At 39.4% G+C, this 26,494-nt stretch overlaps 1 long non-coding RNA gene across 1 annotated transcript in view; it reads right to left on the minus strand.

The window, feature by feature from the left end:
* Window positions 1-18,674: 18,674 nt before the first annotated feature.
* The window catches only part of LOC134476232 (uncharacterized), a 41,801-nt gene continuing 33,981 nt past the window's right edge, over window positions 18,675-26,494 (minus strand). The window contains exon 7 of the long non-coding RNA XR_010047804.1: window positions 18,675-18,798. This is a non-coding gene — a long non-coding RNA (uncharacterized LOC134476232). The remainder of the gene's footprint in view (window positions 18,799-26,494) is intronic.

Genomic DNA, 26,494 nt, shown 5'->3' on the forward strand with positions numbered 1-26,494 from the left:
AAAATCCCTTAAATGTGTAGCTGACAAAAGAGCAATACGAAGTCAAAAATAGCATCTGAAGGACAGCAACCAGAGACTAGCCGAGAGCTACATATTTAAGGCCACAGTTATCTGTCTCTATCAATGTGCTATTATTTCATCTTTATCCAACATTATATGTGACTAGTGTATGTGTTAAGATAATAATAACAATGCATTTTCTGGTTTTTAGAGCAAATCAGAATTTTCCCCGATGAAGGAGATACCATAAACTTTATTCCTGTGTCCCCACCCTTTGAAAGTGCCCAGTTTTCTGTTGACTGGTTAATTAGCTCTGGTGCTTCCTTTCCTACCAATGCCAGAGGCTGTCTTCTTTGTCTTGAGAATAGAGATAAGTCACTGGCATTCATTCAATGTAAAGAGCGGTGAGGTTCCCCGGTTACAGGATGTTGTGCGAGCGAGAGTCACAGATAAATGATGCTCCCACTCTCACCTTGCCTCCTGGGTGACCAGCCCTGCCCACCTCCAGCACTGTGTTAACCAGCTACAAAAGAGGGCACCTTGTGATACTGTTGGCTGATAAGCTCCTAAGACACCAAAGCCTCAGTCTTACTCCTGGGTCACCTCTCCAGAGCTGAGGACGTGGGGTGCCAACCCCTAATGTGACAGCTGGAGTATTTAATTCACTGGGCCCTAGATTTGGTTACTGAGCCTAGAGGCCAAGAGCTGCACATTTCATTCATATGAGAGAGTTGTTTTGAAAACGTTTTTGGCCTCCACGGTATCAGACAGACCCTAAAGAAGAAATCAAACCTTCTGTTTACCCTGGTGGCTTTTCCTTCGGATCATATACACTGATGAAATGGTTCAGAGCTCAGGATTTTCGCTTCAGATCAGAGGCTTATGTTTTGTAATTTCTTTTAAGGAAGTAAAGGCATGTGCAAAGTGTGACTCGGATTGACCAACAATGTTTTAGTCATTATTAGGCCTTCTGAGGGATGTGCTCCAGGCAAATCCCAGGAAGTCTAGTTCTACTCCTGAAGCAGGCATTCTGGACTGAGGGTAGAGCAAAGGCCCTATCTCTAAGCTCTGAACTCTACTTCATGTTAACAACGACGCAGGATAAAACTAAAATGAATGACAGAGAAGTGTTGTTAAGTTGCCTGGGTCTCAGAATGTGATTTATAAATACAAAGTCTGCTTTTGAACCAGTCTGTGAGGACCACAGAGGCAGCCACCATGTTAGTCTTCAGAATTCCAACAAATAAGCACAAAGTTCCCATCAGAGTAGCTTTTCTGAGAAAACTGGTAAGAATTAAAGACTTAAACCATCATTGAGATTAAGAGTGTGGTCCCCATGGTTAGAAAAATGGATTTTAGTCTCGTGATGATGTATCTATAAGGTGCCTGCCATTCCATGCAAGTTATTTGGAGAAGTATATGAATGATTTCTTTAGACTTAATGACTAAAGTAATAGTATGACATAAACTTTTTATCAATCCAGGAACTACTATAAAACAGAGTTCTGACACATACTATGCTATCAGAGTTCTGTCTAGAATAATTTTCTCTAGCTTTGTCATCTTGAATGTGTGTTCACACAGAGATATCAATACCTGCTCAGATGAGGAACCAAATAATTACCTCCTAATCAACCTAATCATCTATAGGAGAGAATTACACCAAGACTGTGTAAGTGTTCACCCCTGAATTTTGAAATTGGAAGACATCTGGAGATGGGCAGACTCCCCCTGTCTGCAGTTGAGATGGCCACAGTGATAAACAGATAGGGACGTCAGTGAAAAAAATAAATTTTTAAAAATGAAGTAATGGAGAATTAAATTAGAAAACACTTTGCAACATTATTCTTGTTATTTTGATTTATTCTGCTTGCTGCTTCTCTTCTGTATAGTTTCTTCAACTATAATCGTCCAAGAATTTCTAACTAACTTTCAAAAATTGAAAAGGAGCATTCACTCTGTTTTATATAGCTTTCAGTGGTGATGGGACAGAGAAGCCAAGCTTCAGGCAGTATGGTAAGCACTACCCACCCAGCGGGAAAATTTGGAGGGTCCTTTCCGTAGGACAAATAGCAATGAAGTGGCTTTGGGGATGTTCTAGTGAGAAGACAGTTAGTGACTGCCACGCTTGTGTCTGGTAGTAGGATAGGTAACTGTCACTTCCAATTTGGAGGGCACGAAGGGATAAAGGGTAAGGTGTGCATATAAAAAAGTACATCGTGGGCTGGGAATTTAGCTCAGTGGTGCATTGCCTGCCTGGCAATGCAAGGTTCTGAGTTCAACCCTGGGACAAAAAAACAAAGCAAAGCAAAAAAAAAAAAAAAAAACAAAAACAAAAACAAAAAACAAACAAACAAAAAAAAAACCCAACAAACCCAAAAACCGTACTTTGTATAGATGAAAATCTTTTCAAATTGACCAAATAGTTTGGCCATACCCCATTCCAAGAAAAATATAATTTTCAGGAAGTAATGAAGGCTAAATGGGGCTCCATTTAAGCTTTATAACTCAGAGTCAGTTTTTCAGCTGACTCTCAGTGACGCTGGCTCAGGTAGGGACTGCACTGCGGACTGCACGCTGGACAGCTGTCCACAGCTCATCATGCCTGCTGAGGTTTCAGGCCTTGTTGCATAAACACACCTCAGCACACTCTTCTCACTTGATGGGGTCACAGGAGAACCCTAAAAGCACAGATGGTGACCTCCACTTACCATGCTCACTCGTGGTGACAAATCACAGAAAAAGCTGCAGCCCCTTCAGAAATACTTTACTAGGCCGAATTAAAGAAGTGCACGTTCAGAAAAAATCGAATGCAGAGACCCAGGAGCCAGCGAGACTCAGCTCCTGTGTGGGTGGGGATTGGATGTTTTGCCGAGTTGTATTCGAGACCAGAGACCTGCCAGGGCTATTTCTATGGCCTGTCAGGTCACACACTTAGTGGACTGGTCAGAATGCACATCGTCGCCTGTGTTTGAGGTTTAGAGATGGATGTGCTATTCACTGACCAGTCTCCCTGAGGACGGAAGTCTGAGCTTTGTGCATCTCTAGTACAACAGGAAAAGCACAGGCACCATGGACTGGTGAATAACACGAACCCATTTTATGTTTTTTTCCAACTTCTTACATTTACAGGACCTTTAAGATGCTAAGGATATTTTTGAGTGCATTTTCTGGAAAAGAGGAAAGGCGTTGTTAACCTGGGGAACTCCAATTGTGTACTGAAAGTTCGTTTTTCATAAAAGCACAATTTTAAAATCATGTCATTGCTTGCCGCTTTTCTCCCTGCCTTTATTCTTCCCACCCTCGTTCTCACAGTTATGAAACAGGAAGCTCACACATCATCAAGGGATGCTTGACTGTATTGGAAACAGATTCTGGAACTTGCAATGTATTTTCAAATTAGAAAACTATGTAAATTTCACTGAAATTGAAAATGTGGGGGCTGGGGGTTTAGCTCAGCGGCATCAGTGCCTGCCTGGTGAGTGCAAGGTCATGGAGTTCAATCCCTGGCACCAAGGAAAAAAAAACGTGAGCCCAGAGCAATGTTCTTTGCTTATCTTGGGCTCCTACAGCTGTGCTCCTGTGGGACACTATGGAAAAACTCAAGGAATTGTTTGCTAAAATTTGTTCAGTTTTTCATATTAAAAGTAGCACTAGTTTTTAAATAAGAAAATAGTATAGTCAACACCATTATAATTAATAATTCTGAAAATTTATGAAGGACACATATTAAAATAACTGAAAAGCAGTAATACTGAAATGATGTTTGCAGTGATGATGATATATCAAGTATAAATACAAATTTATGATCAAAAATTAATTTTATGATTTTGATGAGGCCACGAAGTTTACATTTTTGCAAGCCAAAGGAATTATATTGTGCTCTGCCACTGATTACTGCTATACAGTTTTGATATACAGGTGGAACACCTATTTCAACACTGTCAATGTAAGTGCTAAACTTTCCTCCCCCACCTCTTTTCCCCTCTTATCTCCACTGCTCCAGCCCTCAGGATTGCTTGTTGCCATGGTGACTAGGGCAGCAGCTAAGTGAGTTTACAGAGCAAAATGGAGGAGTAAAACAAAGTCTTTTGCAGTTTTAGAAGGTGCAGGTCCAAGACAATGGGGTCACTCTTCATTTCTCTGTGTGTATGTGTGCGCGCACGTGCATGGACGTGTGTGCAGACTGAACATAGGGCCTCTCTTGGTCCATGCTAAACTGTCTCTGAGAAACAGCTCCAGCCCCCTCTTTGCTTTCCTATTTGTTCTCTTTATCCTCTGATCCCTCGCCTTGAAAACAAGCTAAATCTTACCAAAGGGCTGAAAACTGGAGCCAAAAGGAAACTGAAAATCTACCAAATTGCAGCATAGAGCCGCTTTTCAAAGGGACCACTTAGAAGTCTTTGCGAACTTAAAATTTCACCCAGTCTCTCCAATGGTGCAGGAGTTAATCTCATTCTGATTATGATACCAAAGACTGAATTACCAGAGCCCAGGGTGACAGCCACATTGTCCGTAATTTTGGCTTTCTGGGTCACACAGCCTCCCTTGGCTGCTAAAGCATGAAGGCAGCCACAGACACCCATGCAAATAAATACAGCTGCACCCCAATAAAATTATATTCAAATGAAATATTTAACATTTGGTGGACAAGCTTCAGGCTCGGGCAATTAGCAAACAAAAGCATGTGACTTTCATCTCAGCATGGTAAAGAGCAGGGTCTCTGCGGGCTGGGGGTGGATTTGTGCATATCCTCTGCATTATCTATTTTTAAAAACTATAAATAAGTTTAATTTTCTTTTCATATGAAAAAAGCAGAGTCATAGAACACACGGAACATATATTTTCTGTTTCAGAAAAAATCCTGACATTTTTAAACAATCATTGACTCACTGCTGAATTTAGTATTACTTTTCTGTATGGTCTATAATATACTTGATTTGGAATTCAAAAGATTAAGCAAACTTTAATCAAGTTTCTGAAATTTCTTCTAGACCGACAGGTATAGTTCCTCACGAAATCCAATTTTAGGAAGAATCCTGATAAGTCATCCCCTGACCTGATGGTTTTCATTCCCCTGGTGATAATCAGTTCCTCCATCTCCCGCCATCCCCCTGGGTAGTGATGACTTATCACCCCTGCTTCTGCCAACAGCATTCTTCAGCAAGAATCTAGTAACTTCAGTTTACCCAGAACCTGCTACCATCATTTCTCACCCACAGATCTCCACTTATCTTCACTAGAATTTTCAACATACCAACGCTTTTTTCTCTCCCTCCAGCACAGCAAAATCTTACTTTTAATATGCCAAGAAAATGTATATTTTAATGTATAAGTTAAAACGAAATTTAAAAATAAGTACAGTAGGATACTATTAGGACTGATGGTGAAATTTAGAAATATGTATGTGCAAAGAAAAGAACCTGTATGAAAATATCTCAAATGACTAGGAATAGGAAGGATTTTCCCGTTCACTGTCATTTAGTAAATAACTTAATAGCTGCAAATTCTTCATAGTAAGGGATATATAGAGCTGGAGATTTAGCTCAGAGACGTAAGCACTTGCCTGGGGAGCACAAGGTCATGAGTTTGATCCCCAGCATCAGAAAACAAACAAAAAAAAAACACCAAAAGTAAGGGATATACATGCATACATATATATATATATATATATATATATATATATATGACTAAAACAAGTAAATATAATAATAGATATAAAAAACCTGATTGTTATGGTCCTTGGGCATAAGGTGATTGTCCTGACTACACTTCAAAAAGTATCACTAAATAATTTTTCAAAACACATACAGAATAAATGTAATAAGACTGTCATGTATTTTTATAGTCAGGTGTAAGCAAAAGACATCAAATTAGTATAATTTGTAGGAAATTATTATAATTAGTATAACCTGTAGCAAATTACCATAGCTTAGGAGCAAATTAGTATAATTTTTACTGACTGGAATCAACAGAGGTAAAAGATGAAATTTTCTTTATAATTTCTTTCTCCATTTTCTTTTTATCCTAAGCATGTATTGCCTTTTAAAAATTAGGATGGCCAACACTGATGAAAGTATAGAAGTTTGTTGAAAACTAATAACACCAAGTAATACATTTAGAAAATCTTAGTATCATTTACAGGCATTGCCTCTTTTCCTTGTACTTTGTCTAAATTGCTTTACAAATTCTAAAAAAAATACTGAAACGGAGGTAAAATAAATATACCTAAGGACAAAAGGAAAACACCTTGGACTTTGGTGCTTTTATCAACTATATCCTTGTTTACTGTGAGCAAGGAACTGACTGAAGTGGAGGAGCAGGGACTATCCGTGCCTTCAAGGCTTGCCCTGATGATAACGCTTTAAGGCTTTAAGGGGCACTCCAGATCCCTTCGTTTACATTAGATTTGAGGTTGCTTTTGTGCCCAGCCTTTAGAAATGACAGCTGCAGAAAGACCAAATGGCCTTACCTTACACACACACACACACGCACACATACAATTTGCCAACTTCTAAATAAGAGTCTGGAGAATATTTTTTCTAAGAAATAGAAGAAAAAAGGAGAAAGTAAAGACAAAAGAACTAGGAGAGTAGCACAGGTCACAGAGAGGTAGGATCCATTTCAAAAACAATTTTGGCATTTTGGAAACTGATCAGTTATAAGGTGACAGAATATAGAAGGAGGTTATACACATAAAGCAGTTTACCTAGTTGTAAGACATGTTTTAACCTTCTACTATTTGTTAAAATCATTTAGTAGCATTTTATAGTTGAACATAGATGGGGCACTACCAACTTTGAAACCTTCACAAATACTGTCATATTTTAAGTCTTTTGGTTAGAAAACAGAAAAAGAAAGCAGACTTGAGGTCAATAAAAAATTAGGAGTACTGTATTTTAGAAAAAAATGGAACTCAATAAATCCACTATTAAGAAGAAAAAAATTTTTGGATGAATGTTAAATATATGAAATTAAAATCATTAAAAGCCAAGCGTGGTGGTGCACGCCTGTAATTCCAGCACTCAGAAGGTGAGGCAGGAGGGTGGCTATGAGGTGGTGGCGGGCCTGGTTACATATTGGGTTCAAGGCCAGCCTGAACTACATAGTGAGACACTATCTCGAAAACCATGCCAGACCACACCAAACAAAAAATAAAAACTAAAATATTTTAACATTGAAAGGGTACAAAATTATGGTCTAGGAGGATGTTGCAGAAAACTGATTTTTCTTTTTTTTTTTCCTTTCTTTTTTCCCTCCCCCCTCCCCCCTTTTTTGGGTAGGGTTTCAGTATGTCGTTCAGATGGTTCAGGCTGGCCTTGAACTCATATTGTAATCCAGGCAGACATCGAATTTGCCGCAATTCTCCTGCCTCACCATCCCAAATGCTGAGATACAGGCATGCCCTACCGCGCCCGGTTAAAAACTGATTTTCTAGGGAGAAAATAAATGTCCCACTAGAAACAAACATACACCATTCCTTTCGAGATCAACAGAACGAGAAATAGCAAGAGCTAAGGCGATGACTCAAACCGTACAGAGGAAAGGTGTTTAATGTACACTGCACGTTAAAATCTTTGAGACGCAAGCGACTCGCAGGAAATCTCCAGCGGCGGCACCCGGTACCACAGAGGTGAGCACAGAGGCAAAAAAAAAAAAAAAAAAAAAAAACTCCGCTGGGAGGTGCCTCTCAAACGGAACTAATTTGACCCTTCGGAGTTGCCGTCCTACCAAATAACAGTCGCATCTCGGACTGCCGGCTCTTCCGCCGCGCGGGAGGATGACGTATTTCCTGCGCGCCGCGGTTCCTAGCCGGAAGCGCTGCTGCGACTCAGCGCAGAGCGCTTTGAAATTGCGGATTCGGGCGCCGCCTGGCTAAAGTGCGGATCGTTGTCGCTGTGTTATGAGTCACAGCGGACTAGTAAATTCTCGGCGCAGCCGCAGCAGCAGCAGCGGGAGAAAATAGCCCCGGCACTCTGCCTCTTTGGAAAACGTGATGCTTAGCCTGAGATTCCCTTCATTTTATAATCTATAATTAAAAAAAAAAAAAAAAAAAAAAAAAAAACGAAACAGTGTACGTCAGCACACCGGTGCAGGTGCTCAAGGATCAGTGTCACGTAGTTCAAACTCTTCTGGCTCGTTTCACAGATAGGAGCTATGTATGTTTATGGAAACACACTGTAAACAAATAGGATATCTTTAATCTTGCACCTTCGGGTTAGGTGTGAGAAGAGACAGGAAAAGTCTGTATCCTTAAGGGAATCATGAAGTACATCCTCCCAAATGTGTATTGCATTTTGGTTTTGAACTATATTTTTAAAAAATTTTAGCACAAGGGAACAGCGATTTTTTCTTGGCCCTCTGATTTTTCAGAACTTTTCAGTAAGCTTGTCATGGGATCCCTGTTTCGTTGGCCGTTAGATGGCGTTGTGAGCACGCAGATTAGTGGCTGTAAAAGCGGTTCTGCAAGGTGAATTTAAACCATTTTTAAAAACCTGTGCTTGGAGCTGAATTGTCTCCTTCCATGGAGGAAATTGCACGATCGAATCCAGCATCTCTCACAGGGAAGCATAACTAAAGCAGAAGAAAATTCTGCCTTCAGAATACTAACACTTTGAATTTTTCTCTAATTTTTTTTTCTTTTTATCAGAACCGGGGATCGAACTCACAACTGCTTTGCTTGTAAGGCAGGCACTTATGCCGCTGAGCTAAACCCCCAGCCACTCTAATTTTTAACTAGTCTCCCCACTCTTTATCTTTCCTGTACAGAGTCTGACCCGAAGCTCGTATTTTTTTTTCCAAATTCAAAAGGGTCCTACATTCTCATTTTACAATTATATTAGTTGTTTTCTCAAGCAAAATCGCATAGTAGCTGATGAATACAACAGCAAAAACCTACAAAATCTGAACACATTGACAGGGAATAAAATATCCTACACTCTTTTTGTTACATCTCAAGGTTTTTCTTCTTCGAATATCCTAGTTTCTATCTAAATGCTCCTTTTTTTCTTAGTTTTTTCTCTTTATTACTGCACCATCTATAAACTTGTTTTTGTTTTGTTTTGCTTTGCTTTGCTTTGACTAGTGTTGCTAGGATGGAACAAAATGCCTTTGTGTAGTCAAACGCTCTAAGAGCCAGCTATACCTGTAGCATTCATATCTGATTTATGTTTCTTATTTGATTGAATCTCTGCTTTACTGATGTATTGCATAAGGGATAAATTAATCTAGGTGGTTCGTTTGGGTGTCCTTTACATGTAGCCATGTAAATACCACACGGATGCCACTAAATTTCCTTTCTTTGCAAAAATCAGTATGTTTATACCATTGTTTTTCAGTATGCGAATAAGGAATAATTTTATATTGAAATTAAAATGTAGCTTATAATAGCATCCAAAACATTATATACTAATGATAAATGATAAAATATATCCACAATATATATTTGGAAATTTGCAAACAATGAGGTAGTCTAAGTCTAAATAAATGCAGAGATGCAACATGTTCAATGATTGAAGGCACAGTATTATGAGGTCAGTTCTTCCAAATGTATGTATTCATTTGCTACAGTCTTTAACAAACACCCCATTACACATTCTTCTGTATTTAGACGAGAAAGTGAAATTCTTAATTTATATGACCAAATAAATTATTTTAAATAGCTAAATAAATTATTAAAATAGGAACCACCCCAGATAGTACATCATACCAATCTGTGATTAAAATAGTTAAATATATATATAGACATTTAGATAAACTGAACAGTGTACCATCCAGAAATAGACCTACATTTTGTATAGTTAGAGGATTTTGACTGCTATCTCAATGAAATTTTATGAGGAATAAGTTACATTTAAAACGAACAGTGCAAGAATTATTGAGCAAAACAATCTGAAAATGTCCACTCCAATTTTGCCTTATATCCCACAAATTAATTCAAATTTTTATCATTCATATAAACAGCAAAGCTAAAGACATAAAACTTCCAGTGAAAATATAGCAGTTAAAATCTGCCAACATTGCTGGGCGTGGTGGCTCACACCTGTAATCCCAGCACTTGGGAGGCTGAGGTAGGCGGATCATTGAGAGTTCGAGACCAGCCGGAGCTACAAAGTGAGCTCAAGGCCAACCTGAACTGCATAGAGAGACCCGGTCTCAAAAAAGACAAAAAAAATTTTAAAAATCTGCCAACATGGGTTAAGCAACTATTCTATGGATAGCAAATAAATATAAACCAGGAAAGAAAAAAATTAATAAATTACACTTAATGAAAATAAAAATTAAATGATTCTGTTTGAAAAAAAAGAAACATGAAATGCGATAAACTCAGAGGAAATACTTTCAAAATGCAAATGAGAGAGGTATGAAATAAAACATTTATACATACTCTACTATTGATAATGTTAACAAAGCATTCAATATGATAATAAATACACGAAGTATGACTCAACCAAATAATATGGAGAGCAAAATAGCCTAAGAAAATATGCCTCATACAACTGTCATTAGAAACGCCACTACACACTTATTAGTCTGACTAATACTTTAAAAAATGTAACACTAGGGGTATGCAAGGCCCTTGTTTGATCCCTAATACAACACACACACACACACACACACACACACACACACACACACACAATATTGAATATTGATGAGTGTGGAGCAAAGTGATATTTTCCTATTTTGCTGTTGGAAATGCAAAATTTCAGAGACCTTGGACAAGCCTTGGTGATTTTTGTAAATTGAACTACATAGTTATTCTATCTAGTAACCTATGCTCTTAGGTATTTTCACGAGAAATTAATCTGTATGCTTTCAGAAACAATATGTACAATAGCCATAATCCTGAATCGATCCAAATATCTATTAAGTGACAAGAATATAGGTAAAATGTGATATACCCACTCGATAAATTACATCTCAACATGCAAAGGAACACACTGTTGGAGAGCAGTAAGCTGAATACATCTGCAGGTCTATGGCATGACCGAGGCATGACTGAACTGAGAGGAGGAGACACCTCAGAGGGCAAGAAAGGCCACAGCTGGGGCCACCTACAGACTTTCTGGCTAGTTTTCCTTAATTAGAATTAATTGTTGCTCTGAGGGGTCCTTGAACCCCTCCCAAGATCCTGCTCAGGTTTCCTGCATTTTCCACTCAACTCATCACTCGTTCTGGTTAAATATGGGCTGTCTAGTGTCAGTCGTGCTGGCTGGCTAGCAGTTACAAACTCTGCCAAAGGTTTCACCCCTCCTGCAGCCCTAAAGACTATGCCACGTGTTTCATCCCTTTGGATCTTAGCTGTGCACCCATTTGGGGGGTTGGGGTCTAGGCACAGACCCCAACGACACAGCACTGATAAAGGAGATCACATGAATGCAATTCAAAAGAACAACATTAAGAAAAAAACAGATATAAATTATTTCATGAAGCATGATCTCATTTACAATCATAACTTGGTATTCCATGGCTTTGAAACCCATCAAATTTGATACTTAATTCGATACTTGACTCATTTTGATGTGAAAATTTCTTCCTATTACTCTTGTGTGTGTGTGTGTGTGTGTGTGTGTGTGTATGTGTATAATGTATGTCTAAGAAATTGTCAGTGTTGATTGTGCCATGATTTGCTCTACTATTTCTAGCCAATACAATGTGTTTGGTACTTGTTTTTGATAACTGTCAAGGCTCCCCAAACTAGTTAACACTGAATCCCAAGGTACCACTGTATCTGAAATTCTGGGAAAGGCAACATTTTTGAGAAAACATTGATCAATGATTGCCAAGATACTTTAGCTATTTATGTTAATTACTGTCAAGGCTGAGTGGGGGATGGTTATTCCAAAGAGACACTATGAGGCCCTTTCAGGCGATGAAACAGAAGATTTCTTAGGGTGGCCTTGGAGGAACCTATTTCTCTTTTTCACTTGCACAAAAGAATTTCTCAAGAAAATCTATGAAATTATCAAGCAGTGTCAGGAATGCAGGAAGGACTGTCTGGAATGGGCTTTCTTCCTCTTTCCTTTGACAGCAAGGTGACCTTCAAAGCTTTCACCTTTGACTGAGGCAGAGGAAGCAATGTGGGAAAAGGGACTGCAGTGTATCACTCCGTTTATTAAGCACTTATATGATCACTCATTGTCATGTCCTGACAGTTTAGGGAATGGGTACGCTAATAGTGCCTGAGTTCTGATAGGGGACCAAATGTCCAATTTTGGCTTTCGCAGATAGAGATACTTGCTGTCTTTAGGAAAGATGAGGAGAAGAGACAGCAAATTCTTATGCAGCCCAACTGATGTGTTTGTGTGATAAAAGGCCATCACTGGCCCAAGTGGCTCAGGCTGAATTGTGTAGCTGAGAATGGAGCCAATGAATCAGAATCCCCAGTGGAGGCCAATGGGTTTATACTATTGTCAAGAAAAGTGGGGAGCCAGGCACAGCGTGTCATACATGCAGATCCAGCTATTTGGAAGCCTAAGGCAGGAGGACTGCTTAAGTCCAGGAGTTCAGGGTTATCCTTGGCAGCATAATAGGATCTTGTCTCTTACTAAACATGGAATGCAGATTTCTATTATGTGCTCAGATTCTGATACCCATATGACAATGTTCATGATCCTTTCTGAGTAAAAAGTCACAAACCAAAAGGAAGATCTGGGAAAACATAGTCACCCATGTTTACTTACATATATGATTTTTCTGTTTCCAAGAGAGCCCATTTGGCCATGTCAGGTGGTAGTGGCCATGGTTTTAACTGACAGGTGCAGTTGATGCTTTGGTTATGTGTGGTGTAGAACTCAGCACTATCTGACTGTGAATGCCCCGTGTACTGAGGAATTGACTCGTAAGGGCATGACATTTCTACTTCTGCTTGCCACTTAAGCTTTCCAACTCTCATTGGGTACTTACTCAAAAAGATACAAGGTCATTACATGAAAAAGAGCATTACCCTGTTCCTTGCTTCAGGGTACCCTATGCATATACAAACCTATCGATGCTGAAGACTTATGTAAAGTGTATGCTATTTGAAAATAGCAGGTGCACTATCTTCCGTGCATTATAGTCTCTGTAGGTTACTGATAATGTCTAACATGATGTAAATAGCTGTTACACCATACCAGTAGGGAAAATGACAAGCAAAAGCCTGCATGAAAAATTTAGACAGAAATTTTTCATTTGAATATTTTTGACCCACAGTTGATTGACTGCACCTGTTCAGAACTTGTGGATACAGAGTGTTGTATTTTGTTACCTCAAAGATTTGCTAGCTACATATTAAGGTGCTACAGCCTTCCCTGTCTCTATATAACTATTTTGGTTAGCTGGTCAGAAAGGGCTCTGGAACTTGGGGACAATGCAAGACACTTGGATAAAACCAAACCAAATCAAACCAAACCAAATGAAGAAGCATCTAATGTTCCCTAGAAGAGTTTTCTTGAGAAATTTTGGGTCTTTAAAACATTGTCGGGGCTGGCCTTGGTGTCCTGAGATCCAGTAACCATTATGCCTCTGTCCCTGAAGCTGCTGATGTCAAAGTGCTCGTTCTTGCATCTTACTCTAAAGCAAAAAAATTTAACCCTGAAGCTCTGACTAATGAAAAATAGGTCAAACAGTTGGCAGACATATTTGGGTCTTGGGAACACCATATACTCATCTGGATATTGCTTTGTCTCCTGCATCAAAGGTAGTAAACAAAGACAGCAACATGAATGGAACCTTTTGTAGGGCTGGATTAGGGAGATCTTCAACAAATGGTGGCTGAGTTACCACCTTTGGATTTTTCAAAGCCTGATAACCTGATGATATGAAATTTTTCCAAAGCCTCTGTGCATGCTGATAGGAGTCTACAGAAACAGTAAACTGCCACTGGGGTATATAATTCTGTCAGATATGGGACACATAAGTTTTATGAGTCAGTCACCATATATACCAGTTTTAAATTTATTTCTTTGATTCAGAACTAATGGAGACTGAACTCCACACACTGGAAAATGACTGATGGAGACTGAACTTCTACACATTGGAAAATGAAAATTGATCGAGATATGGTCAGTGGTAAGACGGCCTCTACAGCCATCAGTACTGCACTGTGGGAATGAGGTGTAGTAACAGCTTTCTGTCTGATAGGGACAAATACATATCATTTATGAGAACACTGAGAGTATCATAGATGGCCTTGAGAAGAATTTACATCCTGGCTTCAGATACCCCACGGAACTTCGCCCTGACCAAGAAACAGCCTTCCCAACATAAGCAGTCTGACAACGAGCACACATTCATGTGCTACCATATGCTCCCTGTACCCTGTCATGAGCTAGGCAATGCAAGGATGCAACAAAAGACTCACGGAGCCACTATCATCAGGATATAAAGATGGCCTGCTAGTGGGGTGGTACTACCAATCTAACAGTAGGCAAATTAAACGCGGTACTCCCAACAAGGCAGACATGGCACTGCTGAGCATTTTGAGAATCACTGAACTTGGAGCACGCTATAAATACAGAATCCCAATCTCACTGTTCCTAAGCCCCCCTTTCCCCTTTTTCCTTTCAGGGTGCATATCCTCTTGCAGGTCTTCCATTTGGTCAACAGAAAATGCTAGATGTGGTTCCCTGCTTCTAATTTGGAGACAGCTATTCCCCAGGGAATCTTCTCCCACTTTCTGTGGATCTCCACACCAACAAGGGACATGTCCAATTAGCACCAGGGTTCTAGATTCATGATGAGAAGGGTTTCAAGAGAGGTCAGTGAAATGGGGACACTGGGAACAGGGAACTAACACAACTGACTGGTGTCATTAACTGCCCTGAAGTCTGAGACATAGAACAACACACAGGGAGGTGAGCACAGAGAGAAAGACCAAGTGAATACGCACGGAGATGTTGCCATTTGGAAGCCAAATACCTTGCTCCAAATACCTATCTCTGTGGTAATTTAATGGTGTTTATTTTAAAAGAACCAGTGAGTAGGAAGTCAAGAAGAAGAAGTATTCCTTACATGCACTGCATCACTCAGTTTTCTTTCTATAACAAAATGCCTAAAGCTATGGGCTTCAAAAGAGGACAGTATATTTAGATCCCAGTTTTGGAAGTTGAATATCTAAGAACAGGAACCTCAGTTTTCTACATCTGTTGAATATTTTAGGAATACATTAGGGGAAAAGGATTAAAATTATATATGTATTTTTCCCAAAGAATGTAATATTGTGGATCAGAACATATACTAATAAAATTTCTTAAATATGATAAAGGTAAGATTTTGACATATAATTGAACAAGAATGCAATATAACTTTTAACATTTACAAATCTTTATGATTTCAGATGTTTAAAATTTAAAAAATCATCAGGTAGAATTCCTATATTATGAATATGAGGACTAACTGTTCACAAGCATAGGAGTAAGGGTTTTGGATATATTCAATTAGATAAGGACTAACTGTGGGCTAGGGAGTTTAACCCTTATAGACGAGGAACTACGCTAGACAAGGGAGTTTAACTCTCATTCTGTAAAGATCAGAATCTTTTGTAAAATGTGTTTTTTATAAGCCAAGTGTGGCAGTGTATGCTGTAGTCAGGCTACTCAGGAAACTGAAGGAAGAGGATTGGGAAATTCAGTTCCAGCATGAGAAATAGCAAAGTCCTGTCCTGACATACAAATAATTTAATAAATAAAAAAAGATGAGTATGCAGTTTAGTGCCAGGGAATTCTTGGATTCATTTGCTTGTACCACAAGCAAGGTATATGTTGACAAATAATTTTCTCTGGAAAAGGTCTATTGAACTAATTAGATTCTCAAAAGTGTAGTGGTTAAACATGAGCAACAACAGGATTAAAACTCTTAGTATTAGAACTCCTCCATTAAAACTATCCTGCCCCATCCCGATGGAGTAGTCACAAGACAACACAGCAACACTGATCAAAATTGCAGGACATAAGGAAATCTTTGACCTGCTGATTTCTCTCCCTGAGCCCCGATCCATCTTGCCTATGGACCCTAGAGAGCTCCTTCCTGAAACTAAGAGGTCTTCTGTGAGGCTGGAGGATAGTCTTGTCAAATTGTAACTTTAGATATACATTTTTAGAAATGCTGCAGGGGATCCTGGAAGATTTACAACACTTAGGTAAAAAGACATTCTTTAGGTAATCTCATTGGTTTCCTAGAATTTCTTTGCACACCCTCAAACTTCATTAATCCTCCACCCCAATATCTCACTTTGAAAGTGCAATACTGCTTTTGGCATGTATTCACTGTACCTCTTGATGAATATATTATTTGATATTTTATTTAATGTGGTAAATTCTTCTTACCCCTCATCTCATTGGCTCAGTATATACCTTCACACATATTTGAAAAGCACTGTAAATTTATAGAGATTACTAGTTACTGTTCTTGGGCTAGAGAGGTATCTCAGCGGTACTGTGACTGCATAGCAGGTTCTAAGTCCTGGGTTTCTGTTATGACTTGTATCTGTATGTACCCCCAAAGCCTCAAGAAATCATAGGCGAGACTCTTTGGAAGTGGCTAGGATGTGCAATGCTGGGATCAAGGATGCAGTGCCAGGATTAAGAACGTGTGCGCTAACTGCCCTAAGTATGGGTAGCCTGGATAAGATGTAAGGACAGAAAGAGTGCCATTGTTAGTCACTGGGCATTTGTAGCTTGCTGCTGACTGCCTGGCATGAACTGTTTCTTCTCTGCCATGCCCCTCTACCATGCCACCCTGCTTTGGAGTCAGCCAACTATGAACTGAAACCTCTACACAGCCTCTACAAAAGAATTAAACCTGTAAGACACATAAACTTTTCCTCCTTTAACTTTGGGTGTTGGGGATTTTGTTACAACAATGTGAAAAGTTACTAAGACAGTCCCCCTTTCAGCAAACAAACAAAAAAGCAAAAAAACTTGTTCTCTTGGGAATATCTTTATGATATATTGAAAGATGCAGAAATTATTTGTGAGGATTTATTTCTGGATTCCCATTCAAATTTATTGTTCTATATATCAGATTTTATCAAAACTGCATTGTTTTAACTATGATAGCTTTGCAGTAAGTTTTGAAATCAGGAGAACTACTATTTTGGTTTTTTTCACGACTGATTTGGTTTTTTAGAGTTCCTGAGATTCCATATAAAATGTAGGATCCTAAATTTATCCCTGGTTCTGACAAAGATACCCTTATAGAGAACTCTGGGATCCTCTGCATTCCTTTCTAGATTAGGCTTTAAACCTGACTTACAAAATCTGCAAACTCTCAAACTAATTTATTTGACTCGTTCCCCCCCCTCCTTATTAAAACACCTGGTCAAGTACTAGCCGTTAGTAGAGGTACAAGGCTACAGCCTTAAGATGATGTAATATGAGCAAAAACTTACCTAATGCCTACGTAAAACCCACCTCCAACCATTTCTTAGAAAAGTTACAAAGAAAGGGTTTACAACTGAGAATTCTTTTTGTTTCTTTAAAACGTGTATGCATCTGTTTCAACTCAAGTATTTTTCTCAAGCACTTGTAAGGCATCCCTTTGAAATACAATCATCAGGAAAGCAGAGTCTGTTTCGCAGAGTCTCCCTGAGGAGATAGGATCCTATCTTCCTTAACAGGGCCCTGGTAGATGCAGTGACCTAATCACTTACACTGACAAAGCCTTTTGATTTCTCATGTCCCTGCCTTTCCCAGGCCCTGCCCCTCCAGTTCTCACACTCCTTTCGAAAGGCCCCTTCACACCTGGGCAAATGAAAGCTGAGCGCTGCTCACAACTAATTTCATCCTGAGAAGGGTCTAATCCCATTTAAGGACCATGCCTTTGCAGTTTTTGATTTCCATACTTCTAAGGTCCTGATTCCTCTCCTTTCTCCTCCTTTCAAGACAAAATTCGCCTTTGTAAAAACAAAATTGACCTCAGTTGTTCTGGCCCTATTTCCCACTGCAATCAGTCATTGTGGATTAAAGCCTGTCATTATCACTTAAGCTAAGGGTCTAGCCTTGTTTATCTTTGATAACACCATTATCCATTACAGCTTTTATGAAGAAGAGCCCTTGGCGCTCATATCTTACTTGAAAATCATGGTATTTTAGGTGTTAGGGCTGCATCCCAGTGGGAGGACACATATGTGCCATGCAGAAGCCCCCTGGGTTCTATCCGCAAAGATGCAACAATAAGTGAAGCAAAATTCAAACTAAAACAAAAATACGAACAACAACCAAAACATGGCATTTCAGTAAGCATCATATGGTGGTCAGTTGATTTTAAAGGTTGACATTGCTATCTAGGGCCATAGCTGAGGCCAGTACACACCCAGAAGTATATCTGGTTGTTTTACAAAAAAGCTAGACCGTGCATGAGTTATCAAGGCGTTTTTCAGTATAATGTTCAAAGATTATATTTTGGAACTACAGAGGAATCAACCTTGGGGTCTTTAGAGCAAGGCAGTAAGAGATAAAATTAAAATCCCAGATTACTCACCACGTATGAATTGTTTGCTGTAGTTTTTCAGACTGAAGATTATCTGAGGAGTATGGCTGACAGTCTCGATGTTAGGCAGAGTTAGTCGTTAGCAGGCATGAATTATCAAGGCATTTTTCAGTATAATATTCAAATACTATATTTGGAACTCAGAGGAATCAACCTTGGAGTCTTTAGAGCAAGGAGGTAACATTAAAACCTCAGATTACTCACCACATATGAATTGTTGGCTGTAGTTTTTCACACTGAAGACTATCTGAGGAGTATGGCTGACAGTCACGACGTTAGGCAGAGTTAGTCATTAGCAGGCTGAAGACGGGCATCTGGTGGCTACTTGGAAAGTAAAGGAGACATCATTAGTTACAGGTAAAATTCCCACAAGCTGTGGTTTCAAACTTTAGCTCAGAGACTGTAATGTCTCTAAGTGTGTTTAGGTTCAGGGCTTATGGCAATTTCAGACCACTGGTAGGAGCCTGGAAAAGCTTCAAGGTCTCAAAACAAAGTAAAAGAAGACATCTACCTTTGGAGTAAATGGCAAACTAATTCTGTTTGGAGTAGGCAAATACAGCCGAATCTATTTGTACAAGAGAACTGACTTGGCCTCCCTGGTAAGCGGCTGTGGTGTGGCAGGCTACAACAGTTCTAGGGGAAGAACCACAAGTGTCTCTTGACATTTGTGCCATGTTGGAACTTAGGGCGCTGGGAAGCCAAGCAACCAGCTCACCTCCCTGCTACGTGGTAGTGAGGCTACGTGCACAAGGGCTGAGAATCAAACATCCTACTTCCCTCCACCCCATTAGCACATGGGAGCCAGAGATCTGAGCATCTCTTGGGAGGTTGGCCGTATGCAATATAGCAAATAAGGGGGATATTTACCAGTGTTTTGCTTTATTCTGATTAATTGTATTGCTCTATTCAATATGTTTTGATAATTTCTATAATGTTTTGTATTTCATTTTATTTTGTTATACCTGACAGAAAGAAAAACTATTGTGAAGATAATGAGATATACTGTGGTACTTATTACTATTATCCTAGTAACCTGCTGTGAAATTCTGTACCATTTTCACTACACTGTCTAAATTGGCTTTGTTCTATCTTGTTCTGTTGTATTTTACTACCTTCAAAATAATTTTAAAAATTTAAAAAAATTGACTTGTCAAGAAAAAGACACTTTTTAAAAGATCAAGTTAATCACAGAAGTGTAAGCTGAAACATGACCCTGTTAGGACCCGGGCTCTGAGTAATAGTAACATAGTCAGGAATCACTACAACAATGAAGGACTATGCAGACTCCTGGGCCCTTATCAGTTGTTTATTAAAGCATGATTATGTTTTTTTCCTGGGACAGCTAGGAATTTAAAAGCCATTTTTGCTATGAACCATGACTCTTCACTTGGACCTATGGGTGGTCAGTAGATAACTATAAGAGGAAAAAAAGTTTGATTTTCAGTTTGTATCACTTGTTATTGTAAATGTTCGGTTAAATCTCTTCTCAATTTTTCACAGAGATATGTGAATATTTGGGGTAATAACCCACCAGGGGGAAGACTTGCTCTGAGCTCCAGAGTGTATTTCTATCCTGCTTGCAAAGTTCTTTCTAATCTTCTGTGTCCTGCTATTCAGCACTGAATTCACCCTGTTCAATGTCTCTATTCAGCCCCAAAATGGGTCATGGTGGCTCCCCAAGGCCTCACAGGGGTCAGAGTTGAGTTCAGTTTATCTTGAGTTTGGATTTCACTTGAAACTGGCAAGAAGTGTTTGCCTGGAAGTTGGCAAAACAACAGGATTAGCCCTGAATTTAGAAGGTTTGCAGGATCTCATCTTTCATCAAGATGGAAGATAAATGGTTTACAGGGTGATTCCCCTGTACTAAGATGTCTCCGGCCATCTGGTCTAAACCTGTGATCCTGTAGATTCCAGGAAAGGTAAAGCCCCACATGACCGAGACTACCCAAGAATGTTTTCTTGGAAAGTTAGGCTCCTTAGCCACAATGGCTCAAAACTATGACGCAAAGACTGAATTAATGATCAACCAGACCCCAGCCCACCAGCTAACCCTAGAGAGCCTGCTTGCTGCTTGGTGGGCCAGACCCACCCATGTATCATAGCGAGTGCCCTCCAGCTGCCCATGCTGAAGTTCTCTTCTGTCTTCCATCTAACTTTCCAATTAAAGATTTTCCTCTAAAGGTGTGTTTAGATTTGATTTTCATTATTACTAAAAGCAGATTCCTGCTGCCTAGGAACAAGATTACAGAGCCAGTGTTCCAATTCTGCTGTCTGTGTGATTGAGTAAGTTTCTTAACCTCAGTCCACGTTGATCTTCTGAACCCTGATATAATGTTGGGAGGTGGAGAGGTGATAACTCATCGGAATATTAACACTGCAGTTCCTACGATCTTGCATTCATATGGTCCGGCACATGTGCAGGTGCTGCCAGACGATGCTGTCCCTGCAAGTGCTGCTGAGTGTGTCAACAGGGTCTTTTTGCAGGTTCTGTCTTGTGCAAAGGATTCCATGACCCACTCTACCTTTACATGGACTGGAACACACCTATTTTCCCCTACCTATCTGACTAAATTACTTTTCAGATTTTCTTTTGACTGTACCAAACAGAATCAGGTGCATGCAGCCAAGTAAAAAAACAGGTAAAGAAGGGCTGCGGATTTAGCTCAGTGGCAAAAGCACCTGCCTGGTGAGTGTGAGGTCCTGAGTTTGATTCCTGGTACCAAACAAACAAATAAAAGCTAACAAAAACATCATTTATTCTATGTGGTGTTTTCTATCTACTCTGCTGCTCTTCAATTTGAGTAACTTCTCAGAAAATAATGCTATCATCAATTATTGAGCATGGATTTTACTAACTATTGTTATTTCTATATTTAAACCCTACCTTCCTGTGGCAAATATTCAATTGCTCTTGACATTGCACATATGGTAAAATTAGGTATTTTTCAGTTGTGTATTTTGGCAATGCTGATGACTGAATGAAGAGCCCTCTACTCTACCACTAAGCCAGTATCTTCTGAGACGAGGTATTTAATAACTGCGTCATAGGTTTATAAGAGGGAAAACCATGACAGGTTTCAGTCACCTCCTAGTGGCCTATGCTCTCATCCCCTCAGGCCCACAGGTGACAAATGTCCACAGGGCCACAGTGGTCAGTGATGGCTTTAAAGCTCAACTGCAGCTTGTCCATCTCAGCTGCCTGCTCAGAGAAGCTCGGGAGTGAGTTGCTGCCATGGGGTCTTATTCCACAATCTTGATGACAGCGTCGCCCCTTGGGAACCTTCATGGTATCCCCCAAATGGGAGAGAGAAGGTGCCCTGAAACTGGATGGACAGCTGAGACTTAGGTGTGCTGGTACTTTCTTAAATAATTCATGGGGAGGAAGACTTGCTCCAGACTCCAGCATGCATCTTTATCCTTCTTGAAAAGTTTTTTCTGTCTGATCTTCTGTTTGTTACTAGTTAGCACTAAATTCACCCTCTTCACTGTCTCTATTCAGCCCCCCAAATGGATCCCTTTGGATCTGTAAGGGATCACAGGGATCAGAGTTAAGTTCAGCTTAATTTGGCAACTGACCCACAGATGGGGCCACTGTGACAAGGCCTTTGGCTTCCATGTCTTCACATGTAACCAGCAGGGGAAACCATCTCTTCCATGTTCACTCCAGTTCCAAATGTTACCTTGGTCACCTTCTTGGTGGAGACTGAGGGAATCTGCCTGTGTTTGTCAGTTTTCTCTTGCTGTGATAAAATATCTGATAAGATCAGATTTAAATTAGGAAAACTTTATTTTGGTTTATAGTCTTAGTGGTTTCAGTCCCTAACTAATGGCTTACCAACATGGGATCATGTGTTGCAGGAAATGTGCTCAATACAAGTCAGACAGAAATAAAAAAAAAAAAAAAACAGGAAAGAAAGGGCTGGAGTCATCTATCGCCTTCAAGGGAATAGTCCCAGTGCTGTAACTTTTTCTTACAGGCCCTACATCCCAGATATTCTACCTCCCAACAGTGCTGCAGGATGCACTTTTGGGAAACATTCAAAATCTAAATTCCAGCACTGCCAAGGCCAGGAGGTGTGTCTTTAACTGTGGGTCCAAGAAAAGGAACTACTTCCCCATGTGTAAAAGGACTATCTGAACTTTAGCTTTTGGGCTAGAGGACACTTACTGCAACATAACCATGCAAAAAATTCACTAGACCAAGACGAATTAAGCTCAATATTCTTGTATTCCTTGTGGGACTTTAACTTAGATTTAGAACACAAAACAAATAATAATAGCTTCCTTTTGACATATCAGGTGGACTGGATTAATTTACAACACATTTTTTTCAATAAGAATTGTATGTATAAACCACTAAATCAGAAATTGTTTATACTGATACTGGTTTCCAAGTAATTGTAGATTTATAGTTTCACTGGTTGTCAAGTACATCATTACAGTATGTTACAATAAAAGAATAAAACCATTGCCAAACTGTAACACAATCAGTTCCTATCACACAGAAATTACTATCTAATAATTATCATTAAAATTATTTTAATTTACATAAATGTGTATACATGTCTCATATCGCTCCTACAATCGATACAGAAAATGTAAGCACAACATATTAACAGATATGTTCCTGTTTGTTCTTCTCATATAGGTTTTGTAGACATAATTCCTGAACAAACCTCTAGTACTGTAATGGCTTATGATGTGGAAACCTCTATGCTTTTTGCAGTAATTTTCAAACTGATCCAAACATACATATGGAAACATTTGAGATCCATAACCAACAAATCCTGAAATGAACAAAGTTGGATTATCTTATTTTAGAATTTACTGCAAAATAGTAGTCAAAACATTGTGTTGCTTACATAAGGAATAATGTATTGGTCAACAGAAAATAAGTGAGTCTCCAAAGGCACACACATGCACACATGCATATACACACCTGTATGTATAGATATCCAACTGACTTTTTAATATTGCCAAGGAATGCTGTTCCTGGGCTAAGTTGATACTCCCATACTGATTAGACTCTTGCCTCACAGAGTATACATAATTGAATCAGAAGTCCTCATAGATGTAAGTGTAGGAGCTGAAACTACAGAATTTGTAAAAGAGGACATAGGCTTCAGATTAAACAACGAATTCTAAGATACGACACCAAAATCCAAGTGATGAAGAAAGAGCAGATAATGTGATCTTTAGCAAAATTAAAAAATGTTTCACTCTACATATTTTGGGCTAAACAACATCTCAGGAATGGAAGTGTGTGTTTTCCACTAATATAGCTAAAAATAAATTTTGCCTATCATATACAACATGTTATCACAACTCAATAAATAAAAAATTTATAAATAAATAAATAAATAAATTTCTATTTAAAATGGGCGAAATGTTTGAATAACCATTTCTCCAAAGGAGTGGTTGTTTTCTGATAAGCACATGAAAAAATGACTGATGTGCTTAAGCCTTAGAAAAATGTAAATTTAAACCTCCAAAACATAAAATACACCTCACAAAATTGCAGCCTATTTTTTAAGAGACAAAAACACAGAATTATACATACATATGGATATCATGTAAAGTACATATTGTATAATACTTAAATCAGGGTTTATATATTTATCTGTTCAAACATTTATCACTACTTTGGGGCAAATATTAACTTTTTCAAGACTTATTTTTTAGCAATTAAGAAAAATTTGATCTTCCAGACTAGGTAATTTATAGGACTGTCTATAAAAGGTAAAAACCATAGAGATAGATAACAGATTAGTGGTTTCTGAGGGCTGAGAAAGGAGGATGGTAGAAGCAGTGAAGACAGTGGATTTCCTCAGGGCAGTGAAAATACTCTGCACAATTATGGATCTAGAGGAGATGATGGCTGCTTACAGCCCAGGTGAATGTCTCCGATTCCATGCTGAAGAAAATCCATTACCCTGAGGCAGGGGTGAATGACACAGTCTGGTACAGGAGGAGAAATGAAAACAATGCAGGACTAATATCCAAGGTTTGGAGAGTGGGGAAGGGCAAACCCACTTCTGGATCACAGTCCCCACATACCTCCTAGACCCAAGATATGTACCATTTGGGAAAGGACTGGGTTGAGGGAAGGAGCAAAAGGGCCCATCAGTGGATAGATCCACAATGACACTGTCTTCCCCTCTGGTGTGTTGAAGTGAGACATTTCCAACCCAAGGAAAAGAAACAAAACAGGACAGGTTGAAATTTAATTGCTGTGTACCTACAGATCTGTCTTAGAGTTGGTGAGCCGCGGACCACTGGACAAAGAGGAGAATGACAAAACAAAACAAAACAAAACAAAACAAAGCAACAGGGACAGAAACAGGATAAGTCACCTATTTTCCACACATGAAACAAGAGTGCTGTCCATGGGACACTTAGCACCCTGCCCAAGACTGTGGGCTCCGGCAGGGTGGGAGGGCACTGAGGAATGACACAAGGAAGGCAAAACTGGTTCTGTGACAGTTACAAGAAGCAAAATCTGAGAACAACTCAGAAGTACTGGAAAACCAGTTCTGTGACAATCACACTGAACAAAATGAAGAGAAACAGCGCCCTCTTGCTGTGTCTGTTGGTGGGGCTGAAGACATTTGTGGGGTCAGCATGAGGGCTATACATAGGCTTTCTGGCCACGCATTAGGCCAGGAAAATCTGTGGAGGGAAGACGAAGAGAAGTCCGTGATATTTACCCTCCAAACTGATCAAGGTAATTAGACCATGGACGTCTGCAGAAGGGCAGAGCTCAAAATTGGGACACGAGTTAGGAATGATCAAAGATCCTCAAGGCATGGGACAGGCGACTGCCTGCCCCCCAAGGGAAGTGTACAGATAATAAAAACCATATGGCCACCCCAAGGAATAGGAGTTGCACAGAAAGTCTGGGTCAATACTGTAACAACTGTGTGAAGAATTTTATTTATTTTATTGCTATGTTGGTTATTTTAGTTTTGGATTTGGGCAATTCTGAATGTTTATTTTCATTTTCTGCATTTTTCATACCCTCCTTTGGTTCGTCTTTATTGGTATTCATTGATTATAGCACGTTAAATTTCAGAGGTTTCCCCCTCAGCCCGCTCTCGTGTAATGTAGTATCTCTTCCCTCTTAATTTTCAATGTTATCCTCATATTATTTGTAGTCTTTCTCTGCTCCTTGTTATCTTCCCTCCTTGCCTTTCCTCTTATTCTCTCCTTCTGTCTAATGGCATAAACACGATATGGGGATGTACCTGTGCATCAGAGAGCAAGAACTAATCAGCACTATACATTGCCACTGCCGCTGAAAGCTGAGTCAGGGCCATCCCCAACAAAACTGAGCTCTGAGGAGCTGAACAAAATTACTCAAAACACACTGACAGGCGCCAAGAATCTCCCTCAATTTCTAAATAATTCCCATTCATCCTCACATATTGTCTTGCCTACTCTCTTAAACTCCCTCCAGTCGTTTACTCCACTTATAAAATAACTTCAGCTGAGCCTGAGTTCCATTCTTTAGTCTACTGGCATTTTTCCTACTTCTGTCTTTTCCCATACTCCCTGCTCTTTCCATTTCCTTTGCATGTCATCACACCCTCACACCCCAGTAGATTTTAGTCTATGAGTGATACTGACAAAAGCGTGAAGTTATCAAAACAAGTTTTCATGTTTAGGGTTGATATGTGCATGGTTCTGTTGACACTCATAAGCAGTAGAAATTCTCTCCTTACAATAGAGTGAAAGGGTTCAACCCAATCAAATTGAGTACACAGAAAGCACATGCAACACCACTGATCAAAAAGCTAAGAGCACGTCACTGGTAAACATGCCTACCGAAAGAGAGCCTCTTATCAACATCAAAGTAATCTTCATTCTGTCTGATGTGAGATTCTCTCTCTCTCTCTCATACACACACACACACACACACACACACACACACACACACACACACAAATAGGAATGTAAAAAACAAGACAAAACATGCCTACAAAGACCCCAAACTCGACCAAATAAAACCCAAAGTGGAACC

This window comes from Cavia porcellus, unplaced genomic scaffold, assembly GCF_034190915.1.
Source record: "Cavia porcellus strain 051 isolate PalLab524CR breed Dunkin Hartley unplaced genomic scaffold, mCavPor4.1 scaffold_6, whole genome shotgun sequence".
Taxonomy (NCBI): domain Eukaryota; kingdom Metazoa; phylum Chordata; class Mammalia; order Rodentia; family Caviidae; genus Cavia; species Cavia porcellus.